The sequence below is a fragment of the Nyctereutes procyonoides genome, unplaced genomic scaffold (assembly GCF_905146905.1).
Source record: "Nyctereutes procyonoides isolate TBG_1078 unplaced genomic scaffold, NYPRO_anot_genome, whole genome shotgun sequence".
In the NCBI taxonomy this organism is placed as follows: domain Eukaryota; kingdom Metazoa; phylum Chordata; class Mammalia; order Carnivora; family Canidae; genus Nyctereutes; species Nyctereutes procyonoides.
Genome location: NW_026575145.1, coordinates 21,417,236 through 21,437,583, shown reverse-complemented (window position 1 = coordinate 21,437,583; position 20,348 = coordinate 21,417,236).

Sequence of the window (20,348 nt, the reverse complement as noted above, 5' to 3'; positions counted from 1 at the left end):
AGGATGCCAACCTCAGAATAAAACTACACATTTAGAAAATCACTTCCTCCCCATCGTCCCTGGAACTTTTAAAATAAATGCCTTTGTGATTGTTTAGGCTTAGAGAAAACAGGAGCTGATATGGGTCACCTAGAAGCACTTTTGGCTGGTTTCCTGCAACAAAGTTGCTACGTTAAGATGCTCAGATGTGTGGACTCTGTCGTTCACAAATAGTAAGAGGAGTTTTGTGATGAATGCTCCACAGACAAAACTGTTCTTATTTGACTAAGCAGTAACTACTAGCTCTTTCCCTATTTACTGGTTCTGGAGTGATGAGATACAGCCATGCCAAGTGTGAGAGGCTTCCTTTTATAGCTTTGAATTTGCATGATAGCATTCCATTTTTGATCATCAAGAATGTCTCTGCTTCTTTTCTTTCTCCTTGTAGGAAAGTAGAGAGAAAAGTCATATAGTAATTATAAAGAAAAGTCTTATAATGATCTGAGGTCCCCCACGGTTCCTCTCCCGCCCACCTGCACCCTGCAGTCATTAGCTTTCTGATCAGAAGATTTTAGACCTGGAAGAGCTGTCTGATTCAATGTCTGACTTGAATAATCAGGGCATATACAGATTCCTTTGAAAGGAAATGCATTCTTGCAGATTTCCAGCAATACTTCCTAACACTTTTTATTATATAAATCCTTAGGGAGGTAAGAATATAAAACCACATATACAAACATGTGTGTTATACAATCATGAAAACAAAACAAAAAAAACCTTACAAATTAAATATAGACAAAAGAATGCCTGATAATTTCAAATTAATAACCTTGAAGAGCAGATACTGGTTGAACTCAAACTGCCAAAGCTGGGTGGATTAATATCAAAATATGTTGGCATAACTGTTTTACTTATGACTACTTGCTGTTTAATCATTGCCAGACATTATTTAAATTGTAGTAATTTCCGTTATTATTATTTTGCTATTTTGACAATAAAGTCATGTTAAACTGCTAGCATGTTGGCCAGTTGAGAATGTATACTCTCCACACTGAGGAAGAAAGTATCCTTTAGTAAAAGAATGCTTATTGTTTCTGTATTGGCAACATAAACAGAGCACTTGACTGCCACAGCTGAGGTACTTGGATGCTTTGCTTTCCAACACTCCTGCGCCATGTAGTGACTCAGTCTCCCATCACTCTTTTCAAGTTGCTACAAAAGTCTTGCACAATATGTGGTAACACCCTGTGTCCTTGGCAAATGCAAGCACAGAGCCTTTTTCTTTCTTTTTTTTTTTTTTTGGAAACTCATATTCATCCGGATGACACGGGCTATGTTTGCATTAATATTTATCTTTAGATTTCCATCAAGATGAAAACACGGAATTACATTCTGATAGGCATTTTGGATTTGGGAAAGATCTGAAGAGCTTCAGAGGTCCCAAGATTCCAAGTGAAGAAACGCTGGTCGCGTTCCCACCTAAGTTTTACCTCATTTCATTCTCACAAAAAACTCTATGAGGTAGGGCATCAACCTGGCTTCATAGGTGGGGCCCTGGGATCTAATGGGTTCAGGAGTTTGCCCAGCACCACACAGGCAGTGAGAGAGGAACCAGGATCTCATCTCAGTCCATCTGTCTCCAAAGTCTCTCTCCTTGAAGTCTCTCAAGACCCTCATCCCTGGAGATCTGTCCAGTATCCTTAGGCCACTGTGTAGGAATGATCTTTGGAATGAGCAGGCTGGGGCTCATGCCTATTCTTTTTACAGTTTCTGGAGTAAACTCAAGGTGAACGTGGCAGTCATCAGCGGATGTAACGCAATGCCCACTCTGCGAGTCAGAAGTCTCAGTGAGAATTCATTCCCCCACACATGATTTCTCTCAGAATGAGTCCTAACACCATTTGGGCCTGCTCTGGACATTTCAGGCCTACACCTAAGGCCAGTACTAAGTTGTATTGTTGGATGAGAACTGCATCAGAAACTCTGGGTGGAGGTCCTACTTCTATTGTCACCTCAGGCAAGCCACTTATCTCCTTTGAGAACACTTTTATTATCTTTAAAATGAGAACATTGGTAATGAATCCCCAGGCTTATTGTGAGGGGTGTTCTACACAGGCCATGTGTATAGCAACATTTTACTTGGAAGCATTTTCAACAGCAGACCAGGTTGCTATGCATTACGTCCCCCAAACTTCCTAGGAAGTTTCAAGGTCTGCGCTGGTGCTGGAAATACAAAAATTAGACATGGTTCCTGATCTTAATGAATTCATAGTCCAGTGAGGGAGGCTGCCATTAAAAAAAATCCTGCTGTACTAAGATGTGTATAGTCATGGAAATATGTGCTATGCAAGAGAGGCAGCAATCGAAGTGCCTTGAGAGATGTTTCAAGTTTTGCAGAGACATAAGCTTATGCTTTGACTATTAATAAAAATTATAAAAACACAAGGCAGCATGGTGTGCTTGGGAATTAGGTCAGTGAGGTGGGGCCCAGATGAGGTCAGCATCACTTAGTCCCAGAGAACCGACGTTCCAGCCTTGTTCTGCTTTTGTTGTATCCTGATTAGATACCGTTGGAATGCCCACCCATGCTATTTCCTTGCTACCCAGAATGGTAGAAAGTAATTACCTTGTGCTAGTTTAGAATGTACTTTGAGGATGAAAAACATCAAACACAACCTCCATTTATTGGCCTTTCCTGCTGTTTTTGCATTCGGGCTGCATGACCAGCTCTGAGAACTCCAGGGGCACCTTGACACAGCGTTTCCTCTTGCTCTCCTGGAGAGGGCTCCCTTCCCTTTGGCAGGCCGTGGATTTCCTCTGAATATATTATTTGGCCTCTACCTTGTAGCTCTTTTGATGGCCCACTCAGGCCCCCGCTGCTAGAAATCCTCAGCCACATTCTCCATAAACAATAGATTTTCACTCCTGCAGCTCTGCAGGAATCAGGCACCATTGCCCTTCCCTCCACTGAGGTCGATGCCTGCAGCACCAAGTTTGTTCACCTGTCTGTTTGCCTCATTGAATTGGACAGAACATTTGGCATCTTTCATGCTCAACTCTTGTCACTATTGCCTCGTGACTTTCGTGGTGGACACAGTTCCTACTACATCATTCTACAAATTCAATCAGACCGTGACTCAGGCGGTGTTGATATCTTCTGCATGACATTTTCAACAACTGTTTCTCACTGTGTGGATGGAACAGCATCATGCACAGAGCTGGCGCGGTGCTGCTGTGTTACTCTCAGTCCACTGCCAGGGACCTGGAATACCTGTATATCTGAGACGATGAGAAAAACAAGTAAGAGTCATAAATCCGGTGGTCCCTTCTGACTGAAACGTGATTTTACAGCCTACTTTGTACCTAGAGGCCCTTCTTACCAATAACTTTGTTAGTCTGAGTTTGAAAATGTGTGGGTTGTTCCTCCAAAGTGTGGTCTAGTTCAGAGGTCTCCCCCTGGAGAGTGATTGTACCTAGAGGACAATGCATTGGCACAGCAGAGAAGATATTAAGGACCCAGGGATTTATATAACATAGTAAAAAGAATGAATGGGAGTTCTACTCTAGGCAATAAAGAAATTAATAGTGACTTTAACTGGTCTGGATGTTGGATGGTGAGGGTGGCGTGAGGTCACATAGCATGGGTACCCTTCATTAGGTTTTTTTTCCCCCCCAGAATCTTGTGATGTTTTGCAGTTTCTGTGAGCTTGATTAAGGGAACAAGGATCTTAAAAGATTTATGTTGTGAAACCTTGTAATAAAGGTAGAATTAGGTAATAATTCAAGGCCAATGACAGAGCTGTTCCCTTCTGACATGAAGCTGACCCATAACTTCAAAATTGTGAACAAAACTATTTGAAATACAGATTCTGATATGGGCTGAGTTGTGTCCCTCAGCATCTTTCTATGTCCCAGTTCATATGTTGAAATCCTAACTCCTAATACCTCAGAATGTAACCGCATTTGGAGATAGGATCTTTACAGAGGTAATTAAGTTAAAATGAGGTCACTGGGGGTGGGCCCTATTCAATATGTCTGGTGTGCTTATAAAAAGAGGAAATTTGGACATAGAAATATGTATAGGGGGAAGGCGACGTGAAGACTGGGGAGAAGATGGCCATTTACTAGCCAAGAAGAGAGATCTAGAACAGATTCTTCCCTCACAGCCCTGAGGAGGAATCGACCCTTCCAACACCCACATTGATCTTGGACTTCTAGCCTCCAAAACTGTGAGAAAATAAATGCCTGTGGTTGAAGGCACCCAGTCTGTGGTACTTTATTATGGCAGCTGGAGCAGACTCATACAGATTCACATCCAATCTTCATTAGCTGTGGGCCTCCATCATTATGTATTATGCCTTAAGGTATGAGTTAATGACAGTGTGAAGGCATTAAGACTAGAAAGACACCAAACTGAGCTTTTAGCACAGGAATACAACCCAAAAGTTCACAATGAAATGTGCTCAGTCATGGCTGTCACTAGCAATACTACTATTAGATTTCTAGGAGGGTCAGAAAGGTTTTTTGTGTCACTAATAGATAAAATAATTTAAAAAACAACGATGCTTATTTTAATTCATTCTCTGATTATTTTGGAGACTAATTCATATCTCCATTTTCTTATATAGTAAATATGATAGTATTATCATAGTAAATATATACATAATTAACCAAAATAAATATACATAAATATGGATGAGTGCTCAAATATGTTTTATTCATGGGGTGTGTAATTAAAAATGTTTATGGAGCCATTGGCCATGATAATGTGGTTTAGATTCCTTCACTCTAAACCTGGATCCTTTAGGTCCTTCAGATCCAGAACATGATAGAGCAATTTTTCCAGACAGTAGAGGTCCTGAAGTAACCGAAGTTGCATTCTAAGAGGAAAAGTTTATGCTCATAAACATAAAAAGTATGAGTGAGACTCATACTTTCCTATGAAGATTTAAAGAAAAAAGACTTTCTTGATGGGATTCAGGTTTTAAAGATAGTTTCTAAAATGACTTTAATATGTTTCCATATATAAATTTCTTTCTTTAATCTTTGTCTTCTATTCAATAGCATTGTTAAAAATCTCACAATGGCAAGAAAATTCAGGCACAGACCTAAAAAGTTGAGAAGGGTCCTCACCAACCCATGTATTGGAAGCTTTTTGGGTACGTCGCGTAGAAGGCTAGTTGGTTTAGTAGCTGCTCCTGGAGAATGCATTTGAATGCCATCAAAGTGTCAGGGGATGAACTGGGCATGGAGAGAACTTTATAGATATCATGTATACACACATTCCCACACACTCATACAGGCACAAATACCCTCACACACACACACACACGCACACACACACGCACACTCATACGTGCATACACACCAGGATTTATGTATCTTAGGGAAAACTTGCCAGGCTTTTTTCCAGAGAGCTACTTCTTCCACAGTAGAAGAAGACACAGCAATCAGCATTCTATGTGTTTTGAGTGGCAGGGCTCAAATTAGCAGTGGTGCAATAAATGAGCATTGAGGGCTGTTGCATTTTTTATTCTCTTCCATCTTCAAAAGGGCCCCAAAGGACAAAACAGTGTAAGCAGTCAGTGACTTGCCTTATGAGGTCTCAGGCTATTTGCACAGTTTTCTGATTACCATCAAGAAAAGCATAAAGAGAGACACTGGTTCAGGGACGTTTTTTATGCCTCTCAAGCAAACATGTGCTTGATTTTATCTACCAGTCTTGCAAATTATCACATGTCCCGGGAGGCACCTAAATGCAAAGTTCTGGTTCTATCCACTCACCACTGTTTGTCACTCACAGTCTGCAAGTCACTGCCCATGTCAGAAGCTGGAAATATGTGATGATGGCGGAACGACATCGGCCATCCCCTGTCTATGCCTCTCATTAGTCAGTTCCGGTGGATTGTGAATTGCTCAGGTGGCAAAATCACCTTCCAATGGAGAAGATGTATAAAGAGAATAATAGAAGATGTGAGACCAAGTCCTTGGGCTCCAGCACTAGGAGATTGAGTCTGGGGGACTGGGATCAGTGAGATATCAGGAGAGCAAATTGAGCATGGCATCATGGTACCCAAGGGAAGAGAGTGTGACCAGCTCTATGCAATGACATCCCTATTCTCACCTTCCCCGGTTGCTCATTTGTTCTTCTCAGTTGCAGGGATGGATGCCTTTCTTTTATGCTGTGAGCTCCCTGAATGTGTGTGTCAGCAGAAGTTCCTAGTCCTCAGACCTTTTGGAACTTGTGCAACCTATAAAAAATGCCCTCGGTATCATCCTTTACTTCCTGTTTTGTATTTCCATTTTTGTAGCGAAACTTCCTGGGAATTGACACGAAATGGGACCAAGTTTAGGTTGGAGGGAGAATTTTACTAAAAATTTTGGGATGCTTTTGGCAGTGAAATTCCATTCCACATGTATTTACTAAATGCTTACTAAGTATAAGATACTATTCTAGATGCTGCAAAGAAGGCATGGAGATGGGGAAGTATATAGCTCACTTCTGGAGAAAATGTAGTAAATTGGGCTGGAGCATAAAAATATGTATGTCAAGAAAAATTAAGAGAGCAAGGTTGGAGAAGCATGACGACCAGTGTCAGAGAGCCCTGGGCAGGGAGGCAGGGAGGCGACGTGGTGAGAAAAGAACATTGCTTTGGGACAGAGACATATTTGAAGTAAGTTTCTCCCAGATACTAGCTCTGTGATATAAGTCAAATGAAGCTCTCTAAACCTCTAATTTTCCTATTCTAGTTTTTAAATATTCCATGTATTTATTTGAGAGAGAGCACAGAGGGAGAGTGAGAGGGAGAAGCAAACTTCCATTGAGCAGAGAGCCCGATGGAAAGCTCGATCCCAGGACCCCTGAGATCATGACCTGAGCCAAAGGCGGATGCCTAAATCGACTGAGCCTCCCAGGCTCCCCCTCTAATTTTTCTGTTCTGAAACGCACTTGTACACTCACCTAAAAGACAAACAACACTAACCCAAGAAAAACCAAACCATGATATTCATAATGGTGGCCTTGAGACATGAATACGGTATATCTTGTCTAAGAAGTCAGGGAAGTGAATAGCGGGAGGCTTAGATTTCCTAAGAAAGGTTAGTGCAGATTGTGCAAGAGAGAGGGGGTGTAATAAGACCTTTTGTCTTGTGAGAACTTAAATGCTAACTGTACATCCCTCTTTGGGGAGGAAAGGAAAGGAAAGGATTCTGAATCTGCGAGGTGGTGGATGTTGGAACCCGTCCCTAACAGCATCCCTGGGCGCCCGCCAGCACTCTGGGAAGTGGGTGTATGTGAGGAGAAAGAGCAAGGAGCAAAGAGCTGCAACTGTGTGGCTGAGCTTAGCACGGGGCGATGGAGAGGTCCTTTCTCAGGGAACCATGGAAATCTTTAGGGGTCTAGACCAGGAAAAGCTCTTTGCAGCCCTGGACCTGCTCACTGGGTGGAACCCGTCTTCGACAGTGCCACCATGTGGCAGAGAGGGGTGATGGCACTTATATCTGATGTGACTCCGTTGTCTCTGCAGATGGAGCTGAGCCGCAAGCTCTCAGAGGCTGACGGCCTGCATCCTGGTAGTAGGCAGTATAAGAATTTGAGAAATTAATCGAAAAGTAAAGAGAAGCAACGATCTGTGATTCAAACGTGCGGAGCAGTTCTAAGTGGCTATGAATCGTTAGAATAAAAAAAATAGGTAATTCTGAAGAGTTGATTTTTGTCTCCCTAGAAAAATCAGCTGTCTAGAAACTCCCATTCCTTAAGTTTCAGGAACGAGGAGATTTTGTTTCTGTTTTTTTTTTTTCTTTTAAAGAATTTATTTATTTAGTCATGAGAGACACAGAGTCAGAGACGCAGGCAGAGGAAGAAGCAGGCCCCATTCAGGGAACCCCGTGTGGGACTCGATCCTGGGCCCCCAGGATCACACCCTGGACTGAAGGCGGCACTAAACCACTGAGCCACCAGGGCTGCCCTGCCTCTGTTTTTATTCATCAGGGAATGAAGTGAAATGATTGCTTCTACCTGAAATTTAACTCCGTTTCCATGCGTCTCTGGAGGAGAGAGTCTGTAATGATTCTGGATGTCCTGTCTATGCCTTTTAACTTCTCTGCATTTACTCCTGGAGTTTCTTGTGTCTGAGGATGGATGTTGGAAAGGAGGTGATGAGAAAAGCCTCAGTCACGTTAACTACTGACTGAATTACAGCTGTTTCGGTTCAGTTGTCATTAGGCAAAGCTCTGAACTTCAGTCAGGTCTGGGCTCATCGTGCTCTGGGTCTGTCTGATGAGGAGTCATTAAAAAGTGAGCAGTGAGTAAGGTCAAAGCTAGGCACATCTTTGTTAACTCTTTTATCCTTCATCATCGGTTTAGTTTTTATCAGGTTTTGGAAGATAAGCCATTACTTATATTTGGAAGGTTCTAGAGCGGTCATTTAGTTTCATCCCCCCCCACCCCGCCCGACAGAACTTTCTGCAAAATCCCTGATTTGTGACAGAAGATCAATCAATATAGGGTCTCCTAAAACTCACCTAGGGATGTGAAACACTACTTTGTGAACAGATCATCCACTTAATATTCAAAGTGCAGTCGAGGGAGCAGCAGCAGGGCATCATCACCTATGAGTTAGTTAGAAATGCTGGAGGAGCACCTGGGTGGCTCAGTGGTTGAGCGTCTGCCTTTGGCTCAGGGCCTGATCCCAGGGTCCTGGGATCGAGTCTTCCATTGGGCTCCCCGCAGGGAGCCTGCTTCTCCCTCTTCCTGTGTCTCTGCCTCTCTCTCCGTGTCTCTCATAAATAAATAAAATATTTAAAAAAGAAAAAAATACAGAGAACTGCTGGAGGGGCACCTGGGTGGCTCAGTCAGTTGAGCACCTGACTCTTGCTTTTGGCTCAGGTCATGACATCGAGACCTACGTTGGGCTCTGTGCTAAGCGGGGAGTCTGCTTGAAGATTCTCTCCCTCTACCCCTCCCCCTGCTTGCATGTGCACGCTCTCTCTCTCTCTCAAATAAATAAATACACCTTTAAAAAAAATGCTGGATCTGAGGCCTCACCCCAGACTTGCTGAATCAGAATCATTTGACAAGATCTGTAGGTAATCATATCCGCTTCATGTTTCAGAAGCACTGGGCTTTTCCATTATTAGATGGTCGTGGGTGTCAGAAAATAACCTGTTAGTAAAACCTGCTGCATTGGTGTGGTCTGTGGACCAACCTGTATCTGCTGAGCCTTGCCTGTCCCCAGCCCTGGGCTGCTCCCTCTGCTTACTGCTGTTCCTGCAGTTGTAAAGGCTCGGCCGCTGCCGCCACTGCCATGACCGGGTCTCCTTACCCTCCAGCCATCTCTGACCCCCGCTGGGTGAGACCCGGGCTGTGGCACAGCCTTCGTCATGCTTCCTATGTCGAAGCTGCAGGGGCTGCAGTGCCCGGGTCAGATCCCACTGCACCCATGGGGACTCTGACTCTCTCAGTGTCCCTCGAAGGGGCAGAGGATGATAACTAAGAAGTGCAGGGGTTTTTACACCACATGGGGAGAGATAAGACACAGGAAGGATCTAGAAGGTACATTGCTAACTCTTCCTCCTTCACTACGCTCCACAGTACAGGGCCCTTCTCCTGGCAGCTCACCAGAAACGTCCTGTGTGACCAGCTGTGTTTTGGGGGAAGCTGTGTGCGGCTTGGTAACGTACTGCCTTGTATTTGCTCTCCCTCACATGTCTTTTCCTTTGCTTGTTTTTCCCCTCTGAGATGGCACCTCTAAATCAGCAATACCTAAGCTTTGCCGTAAAGTCTGTTTTGTAAGGAACTCAGACTAAGACATCTGCCTTATAGGAGCTTTACTCACTGCTTCTAATTCTGCCATCTGGTTGCCTTCGGAAGGGTGGATTTCATTCATTTAACTTCTTTCTTCAAATCATACAAGACGGCTACCATGCCTTCTCCTGTCTTGGCTAAATACCCTTAGTTCTTTCATGATTCCTCAGAATGAGGCTGCTGAGTGTCTCACATTTTCACATCTCACTTTATTATTATTATTATTTTTAAAGATTTTGTGTATTTATTCATGAGAGACACACAGAGAGAGGCAGAGACATAGGCAGAGGGAGAGAAGCAGGCTCCCTGTGGGAAGCTGGATGTGGGACTTGACCCCAGGATCCTGGGATCTTGACCTGAGCCGAAGGCAGATGCTCAACCACTGAGCCACCCAGGCGTCCCTTCACATCTCACTCCAATGTAGCTTCTTAAATTGTGGCTCCTCTGGTGCCCTTCCAGGCATGGCCAGTGGCGGGCTGAGCTCATGGGGTTCTTATATGTTTGACTGTGGGCACTACACCACCATGAACACAGCTGTCTGGAGCTGGGCCTGCTCCTGGGAGGAGAAACGGACTTATTTGAGTTGTGGTGAGCTGACGAGTTAAGAGGAGCTTAGTGAAGTTACGTGGTGTGAACAACACAGAGCTACTTTGGTTTTCTATGTCAGCTTCTGAGGGACGGCCAGGCCCTCTGTGGGACCCAGGGCTCCTGGGGGTGTCTGTATCCCTTAACGACACATTTGGGCTAACCTCCCAGGCCAGGGAGTGGCGGGGCGAACAATTTAACTGGCTTCCCAGGTGCTGTCCCCTCCTTAGGTTTGGAGGCTTCATTATCTCTCATCCAGACAAATGTAGAACCAGAGTTTGGCCAAGTGGTTCCTGATAAACATTAATGATTACACCACATTTCAGTTTTTGGCCTCAGAGTACAAATTTAACCAGGATGATCATGTAAACTATTCTAAGGTCTAGAATATTTTGTCTTTCTGGAGGCCCTCTTTTTTTCTTTTACTTTTTCTTTTTTTTTTTTAAGACTCTACCCTTCTATCTGCCTTGCCCTCCCACACTTTGAGGAACTTTTATGATTTACCAAGCATTGCATCAGATTTATGGGGAACCCAGATTAGCATAAGATATAGAACCTACCTTCCAGGATCTTGCAAAAGCAAGGCCTCTCACATATCATGGTTCCAGATACCTAATATGATGAGGAGGGTATGAATGCTGGATGAGCTCAGAGGAGCTGAAGTCTTGGAGCAGCCAGAGAGGCTGCATGGACATTTCAGTGAAGAAGAGACTTTTGGATTTGCTGTAGAACGCTTCCCTTTGAACTTCACAGCACAAAGTTACAGACACCCAATTCTGTAGGTTGCTGGAAACTGCATTGGTATTTCCCTTGTTCCTCAAGGCAAGGGACATGTCATCTTTTCTGATATTTATAGAATGCAGTAAACATGTATGGAATAATACCGTACCAGGGTCAGAGAAATGACAACATTTTTGTCTTTGATTTGAAAGACTGGTGAGGAATCCATCCAAAAATGAACAACAAAAACATCTCTCTGTTCAGAAGTTAATACTTTTGGCTTATTATCAGGCTCCCATCTCCTGGAGAGTGAGGGAAGCAGGCTCAATTATAGTTGCCATGTTTGCTAAGCTATTTTTAGTTCTAGAGAAGTGCCACAGTAAAGGGCCAGACAGGGAAAGCCAACCAGAGAGGTGTGGGGAGGCACGCATCGCTAGCCAGTGTGTAACAGTTTGTTCTGGATGACTCGTGCCAGGAAACAGCACTACATTGGCTTCTTTTGGCTTCCAGCACTCCTTCTGGGCTCAGAATACAAATGTATGAATATGATCTAATAATCATGTAAACTGTTCTAAGGTCTAGAATATCTTGTCCCTGGCCCTCAGCTTTTTTATGAGGATGCAGTGCACACAGAATGCGGATTAGTTGTGATACTGAAGGGCTCTGTTTCCCATGGCTCCTGAGATCTCTGTGTCTTCTGAAGGGATGGGAGGGAGGACAAGAGAAAGCAGCGAGAACAAAAGCTGGCTACAGAAGCAATGGTAAATGGTTGAAGAACCCCCTACACTCCCTGCTGTTGCTGGGGAGGGTGACCTGGCCTGCACTGTGGTTTTTAACCTGGGGGTTCCACAGAGACCCTGAAAGTACATGTGAAACTTTGTGTGCACTGCGATGTTACAAGACACTTTCCTCTTCCTTTGCCTGCCACCTTGCTTTGCCAAATCATTCTGCACTGACTGCTGTTTCTGCTCCTTTAACATATCAGATTCCAGGCCTGGGGACCTTCATTTCACTGTTTTTTATCCATCTACTTTCACTCTCACTCCTCCAATCCATTCTGCTCTCAAAGGCCAATGAACTTGAGAGAAAATCTTGATTTAGACATATCAGTGGGAGGAGGGGTAGTAAAACAAAACCCCAAAACCAAAAAGCAAACTCTCAAAAGAGGGGCTCCCGTTTGCACTTCAAACAAATCAAGAGTTCTACCCCAAAGCCTAACCTAGTGCCCCCCTCCCTCCCCTAATTACGAGGTTCCTTCAGCTCTGGAATACACGTCCCTGGTCCCTGATTCCTTCCTCATAGCCTGCAGTGCTCTCTGCTCTCTTTGCCGGGTTAATTTTGACCCATCCTGCAAGCTTAGCTTGAATTGCCTACTCCTGAAGGGGAATTACTGGATTCTTTGATCTCAGTTGAATTCTCCCATTCCGTTTGTATGCACAGCATCTTTTTCTTCAGGATGGCTTATAGTTTAAGACTATGTACTTATCTTGTATTTATTCGTATGATGTTTTTTTCTCCCTCCATAGACTTGCCCTGAGGACGAGTGACTGTTTTTCCCACTACCGTATCCCCTGCACCTGCCTGACTTCCTGCCTGCCAGAACTATCATAGATTCTCAGTAACTATTTATTGAATGAATGAATGAACATTACCGGCATTTAAATTAAGAAATTAAATTAAGTAATTTTATTATAAAAATTTTGAATGCTAAAATAGAATGTGTCCATTAGAAATTATTTAGGTATATATTTAGTGGTATGGAAAGGTGCCTGGGTAATTTTGATTGAAAAAAAGTTTTAAAAATGCTGTATGTTATTTTTGTGTACTATTTAAAAAGAAAAATAAATATGTTGGTATATAAGTACATACCAAGATGTAAACAACAGTTCTTTGAGTGGCAGATTTTAGGTGGTTTCTGTTTGTTTTTACTTATTTGTATTTTCACATATTTAATTTTTTTTGTTTTAGAGTTATAGAATCCATCGGTTCAATGATTAATTGTTAATTCATTCATCGACTATTGAGTATCTTTGTTCTACCAGGCATTGTTCTAAAAATGAGGATTATGATTATAAAATTCAAGCACAAATTCTCTTATGTGCACCCTCTTTTTAATATTCCTTTTCAGGTTATGACTTCAATACTTTAGGTGGATCTTTCTGGGCCTTTTCTCTATCCATTTAACAATGTTTGTATAAGTTTTATTTTTATACACATATTTGTAGATTTTTAAAATTCATGATCATTTTCTGCCTGCCTTTTTGTGATTTCCTTTATTAGTCTTATTATAATTTACATATAATTATATTTAATTTATATATAATTGTATTTGGTATATAATACATTATATTACATATTACATTACATTATAATATATAATAATAACATATATACGTTATTATTGTAACTTAATAATATACCTAGAAAAAATTTTTCTGGCACTTTTTAAATGTACCTCATTAAAATGGAAAAAAGAGCGGCATGCTTCCATAATTATGCCATCATTTCCTTTATTAATGAGCACATAAATTATTTTAAGTTTTTCTCTGAGGTTTTTAAAATTTTTTTTAAATTTATTTGAGAGAGAGCGAGAGAGAGAGCACGAGCAGGGGGAGAGGAGGAGGGAGAAGTAGACTCCCCATTGAGTGGGGAGCCCAATACAGGGCTCAATCCTAGGACCCTGTGATTATGACCTGAGCTGAAGGCAGACACTTAACCGACTGAGCCACTCAGGCATCCCCTGAAGTTGTTTTAAAAACACAACCTCAACAATGTGTTATTTATGTAATTAATGGCATTAAGGTTGGAATAAAAAAAAAAGAGAGAGGGGCACCTGGGTGGCACAGTTGGTTAAGCATCTGCCTTTAGCTCAGGTCTGGATCTCAGGATCCTGGGGTCTAGCCCCACATCAGGCTTCCTGCTCAGCAGGGGATCTGCTTCTCCCTTTCCCTCTGCCCCTCCAACCTGCTTGTGCTCTCTCTCTCTCTCTCAAATAAATAAATAAAATCTTAAAAAAAAAAGTATTAACTAGGTAACTGAAGAGGGGAAAGAGAACAGCAAGTATTATGGAAGCAATTACAGAAACCAGCTGCCTTCCCGGAAGAGTGGAAGAGAAGAGAACGAGATTGGAGTTAACTAAAATTTAGTAGCTCGGAGCTGAAAGTTCTACCTAGAGGGCACTGCTTGGCTGACGCTGATATCTGGGGGTGGGGGAGACTCTATGACAGTCTGCAAACTATGGCTCATAGGCCAAATCCAGCCCACAGTCTGTTTTTTGTATGGCCAGTGAGTTAAGAATGGTTCATACATTTTTCAATGGCTGAAAAAATAAATAAAAAGAATAACTATATTGTTTTCCTAAGGCCACCATAATAAAGTGTCACAAACTGTGTGGCTTAAAACCATAGAAATGTACCCTTGCACAGCTCTGGAGCCTCAAAATTCGAAATCAAATTGTGAGCGGGACCGTGCTCCCTCTGAGAGTCTGGGTAGGATGCTTCCTCTCTTATTTCTAGACTCTGGGCGGTGGCTGGCAACACTTGGGGCTCCTTGTCTGGCAGTTACATAACTCTGATGTCTTCACATGCTGTTCTATCTATGCATCCACATCTTTACAAGATGTTTTCCTCTTTTGATAAGAATGACAGTACTGGTAGATTAAAGCCCAACCTAGTGACCTCACCTTACTTTGATTACATCTGCAAAGACCTTATTTCCAAGTAAGGTCACATTCACAGGTGCAGGGTGTTAGGACTTCTCTGCCTGTCTTTTGGGGTGCGCCATTCAACACAGAATGGTAATAATATTTTGCGACACGTGAAAATAATATGATATCCAAATTCCAGTGTCCATAAGTCAAGTGACCCTTGCCACACTCATTCATTTATGTATTGTGTGTGGTTGGTGTCACATAATAATGGCAGAGTTGAATAGTGGCTACAGAGACTGTGTGGCCAGCAAAGTCTCAGATATTCACTATTGGGCAAAACTTATCAGCAAAAGTTTGCCGACACCTGTTTTATGCAACTGGTTCTGCACGTGTTGGAAAAAGGTAAATTAGATCCAACTGCTAGAAGGACTTCTGCTCCCAGGGAAGGAAGAGGTGTCCTTGTATGATTCTTGGAGGGACATGACACGGGAGGAAGCCCACAGGAAGCATATGGGGAGGATCAAGTATCTTCATTCTCCAGTGCTTGGTCTCCTGCCTTTTGGTGGCTTAAGAGGGAAGAAGCTAAAAAAGTAGAAATGTGGTTTGTAGAGTTCCAGTCCTGGAAGCACAAAGCAGAGAGAAGTATAAGTTTGGAAATTCTAGACAATGGCTGAATAATCTGTGCATACATACATGTATATAACCCGTAAGGAAAAAATATACGTAGATGCTGTGGTTCTTATTTCTGTAACTGAACTTAAAGCCATGGTTTGTATGTGTGTATGTAAAAAAAAATAGATATATATTATAGATATATATGTTATATATATAAAACGGAATCTATCATTTTGAGATCATTGTAGAGTCACATACAGTTGCAAGAAATAATGCAGAGAAGTCCTATATACCTTTTATTCATTTTCTCCGGATGGTGACTAACCCGCAGTAGTTGTACAACTGTGACACAAAGTGACAACCGGCACATGGACAGTCAAGATAGGGAAGGTTTTTGTCACCACAGGATCCTTGCATTGCCCTTTTATGGAAAGCCTTTCTTCCTTTCTCCCACTTCCCCTACCCTTTTTTTAGCCTCTGGCCATCATTTACCTATTCTCTCTTTCTATACTTTTCTCAGGAATGCTCTATGAATGAAATCATATGTATGTAACCTTTGGGATTGGCTTTTTTGACTCAGCATAATTCTCTGAAGATGCACTCCAAACTGTTGCATTTATTTATTTATTACTGTGACATTCCTTTTATTGCTGAGTGGTATTGCATGAGATGGATATTCCAGAGTCTGTACAACAATCCACTAAAGGAAGGATGTCTGGGCTATACTTAGTTTTAGACTATTACAAATAAAGTAGCTAAAAACATTCTTGTACAGGACTTTGTGTGAATATAAGTTTTCTTCACTCTGGGCTCAAAGCCCGGGAGTGCGATTTGGGGGCTGTATGGTACTTTTGTGTTCGTTTTAAGAAACTGCCAAACTGTTCTCCAGAGGGGCTGTCACATTTTACATTCTCACCAGCAAAATCTGAGTGATCCAGTTTCTCTACATTCTTGTCAGCATTTGGTGTTGTCACAACTTTTTGTTTTAGCCATTCTGACAGATGTGTAATGATATCTTACTGGGGTTTTAATTTGCATTTCCCTAATGGCTCATGATGTAAAATATCCTTGCCTGTGCTTATTTGCCATCCATATGTTCTTCAGTAACATGAATGCTCATGTCTATACCTGCTGTCTAACTGGATTGTTTTCTTGTTGGGTTTGTTTATCTATTGTAGACACTAGTCCTTCATCAAATACACAGTTTGCACATATTTTCTCCCAATGTATAGCTTGTCTCTTTATCTTTTTAAAGGGTCTTTCGCAAGGCAATCATTTTAATTTTGATGAAATCCAACTATATTGGTGCTTTTCTTTATGGATTGTACTTTTGGTATGGACTTTAAGAACTCTGCTTAGTCCTAGATCCCAAAGAGTTTCTCCTGTGTTTTTTTTTTCCCTAAAAGTTTTGAGTTTTATATTTTCTTTTAAGTTGTTAATACATTTTGAGCTACTTTTTGTTTAATGTGTTTGGGTCAAGGTTCATCTTTTTGGTCTGTAGGTGTCCAGTTGTTCCAACACTGTTTTTTTGAAAAGGTGGATCTTTCTTGCACGGACTTGCTTTTGTACCTTGGTCAGAAATAAACTGGACATATTTGCGTGATTCTATTTCTGGGTTCTCCATTCTATTCCATTGACAGGTATGTCTGTTTCTCCATCATAGTAGATAGCTTGATCACTGTCACTATAAAATAAATTAAAATCAGGTAGACTGATTTCTCCTACATTCTTCTTTGTATTCAAAATTGTTTTAGCTGTTATAGTTCCTTTGCCTTTCCATATAATTTTGGGATAATCTTGTCTATATTTATAAATGATCTCGCTGGAATTTTGATTGGAATTGCATTAAACCTGTATGTTAAAGTCCGGGAGTCAGGGTTTAGCTGTTTGTTTAATTCATTTGCGGGTGACTCTCTCCATTGTTTATTTGCATAGGTTAATATCCATTAAGACTTTACTAAGAAATGTGTGTGTGTTGTGTTGTGTTGTGTTGTGTTGTGTAAAGAAAGAAGGGAAATAGAATGGTACTTGTCCTGATTCAGCGCCCCTCTGGAGAGACAAGGTAAGGGACAAACAGCTCAGTGAGGATTTGGGACCAAAGTGATACAACTGCCAGATAGAATCTTTGGATACAGCCGTTTTAACACGGCCAATTTGATGCAGCACCTTCAGAACACAATATCATTCTCTTATTACCAACTGATGTTAGTAATAGATACCCATATCATTCTTATTTCTCATTCCAATCATGGGGCATTTTTACTTTCAGTTATGTTTGCTTTTGTATTGACACACATTTTTGTCCCATCTATGAAGTTCTTTTTTTTTTTTTAAGATTTTATTTATTTATTCATGAGAGACACATAGAGAGGCAGAGACCTAGCCAGAGGGAGAAGCAGGTTCCCTGCGGGAAGCCTGATGCAGGACTCGATGCCAGGACCCTGGGATCATGACCTGAGGCAAAGGCAGACACTCAACTACTGAGCCACCCACATGCCCCCATCTATGAAGTTCTTAAATTAAAAAATGTTAATAGGTGATACATTCACATGGGTATAGATATTAAAACAGCATATGAAGAAACATACCTTATATTCTTATACCCCCCATAGCCACCAATCCTACCACCTTCCAACATGTACTCACTTTTTAATTGCCTGTTTATCATTCCAGACAATAATCTGCATATATTTTCACATATACACTAATAGCCTTTACTTTAGAAAACTGTCAATCAAAATGTAAATGAATCAGAATTTGACTTTTTGTTTCTTACTTTAACTCTGACAATGCATATGATCTAAAATCTCAGTTTGTTCCATGTTTTTTAGTGATGAAAGTGTATAATAATCTATCTTGACAGTTAACACCTTCCATTTTTAAACTTTGGTACATTTTCCCCTTACTTACTTATCTTCTGTTTGACAATATTGTTAAATAAATCTGTTTAATTTAGGCCTTGAGCCTTCTCTATAAATCATTTGATCTTACTTCTTCATTCTGAAGATGCATTAGTGAGACCAAGGGAAGAGGAGTTGTTTGTTCAAGGCCACGGGGCCAGACTGTGGCAAAGCTGAGACTGAACAGGAGGCCAGTCCAGGGCTGTCCTCTGGCTATATCCATGAGTGCATTCACTGCTGTAGGATGATTCAGATTTATTATTGTCATGGCTGAAATCCATTAGAAAAATGTTTTTTCCATCCATCTCAATCCTCTGCTAATCATGCAGTTCATCCTTTAAAAATGAGGATTTCGTCTTTTTTGCTGACAGTTTAATAATTTTAGTTGTTTCTGCTCTCTTAGCATTTGCCCAGTTCAATGACTGATCCTCCAATCTGAACTCACTTAGACCAGAGTAACATCTTGCAGACCAGAATGAGCAAGTTGAATAACTGAAATTTTTATTAAGGATGAAATGTCTTTAATACATTATATTTATTATATATGATAGTTTCAACTTTTAAGTCTTTTTTGTCAAATGCATTCTTTCTCATTATCTTCTTTATATAATGTTTAATTTAAATGGCGAGTCTTCTGTCTTGATGCAGGAAAATAAGTTGGGAGAGCTCTCAACCAATTAATATCACTTTTCAAGTTGGGATTGGTTTGTATTAATGTAGTGGTCTGACCCCTAGTGGGTGTAAGACACATCTACACTCAGATTGCAGCAGCAAATTTTGATCAGATTTTCTGAAAAGTGGCTGAGATAATGAATTCTTCTTTGTAAATAAGTAAAAATGAGAGGGAAATTAAGAGTTCATAGAAGATTAATAAAAGAAGCAAAATTCAATCAAAAGTGTGTTGTTTTTTTTTTAAATCTTATTTATTTATTCATGAGAGACACAGAGAGAGGCAGAGATGTAGGCAGAGGGAGAAGCAGGCTCCACGCAGGGAGCCCGTTGCAGGACTCAATCCCAGGATCCTGGGATCATGACCTGAGCAGAAGGCAGACACTCAACCACTGAGCCACCCAGGCATCCCCAAAATTGTGTTTTTGAAAAAAAAAAATTTGAAACACTTGTTTTGCCTCAGAAATTAATGTCTTATTATCATCCTAGCATAGCACTTCCTAGTCTGTTGGCTGTAGAGTTGGAATCAAACTTAGAGCTGAGACAGATTTCTGTGATAATCTACTGAAGATCAGAGACCCAGAGAAGGTTGGTGACTTTTCCAAAGCCATAAAGTGAATTGTCATCAAATGGAAATGGACTCTATTATTCATGAGGCCATCAGATCTAGGAAGGCCTGATCACAGCAGGAGCTTTCCAGCCTGGTTTTTGAGGGGTGGGCAATGTTGAACTTCTGTGGAAGCGGGGGTGGGGTGGGGTGGGGTGGGGGGAGTAGGAACAAGCTGTAAAAATCCAAACAGAGAGGCATGAAGTTAAAAGTAAAAACTCCTCCTTCTTAACCAGGTTGGGTTCCCTCAAAGCTACAGCTTACAAGTATCTACTTTGAAGTACCACCATCAGATATATATATTTTTTTTGCACACACACACACACACACACACAAAGACACACTATTTGCACAGGGGTTCATATTATATGCATTATTCTATAGTTTGAGGTAGTCCTTTAATAAAATATCTCGAACATTTGTCTAAGTCAATACATTCTTTTTTTTAAGATTTTATTTATTTAAGAGAGAGAGAGAAAGAGAGAGTGCATACACATGAGTTGGCAGGGGAGGAGCACAGGGAGAGGGAGAATGCCAAACAGATTCCCAGCTGAGTGTGGAGTCTGATGCAGGGCTCTATCTCACGACCTTGAGATCATGACGTGAGCCAAAAACCAAGAGTGAGATGCTTAACTGACTGAGCCACCCAAGAGCCCCTGACTACTTAGTACCTTGTTATAAGAGGTGGCCTCATTTATTAACTGCCTTCAATTAATTTGCATGCAGGTGTTTTTAAAATTTTTCCACTACTGTAAGCGACGCTGTAAAGAACATCCTTGTGCAGGTAACTGCAGACTTATGCAAGTGTATCTGGAGGGT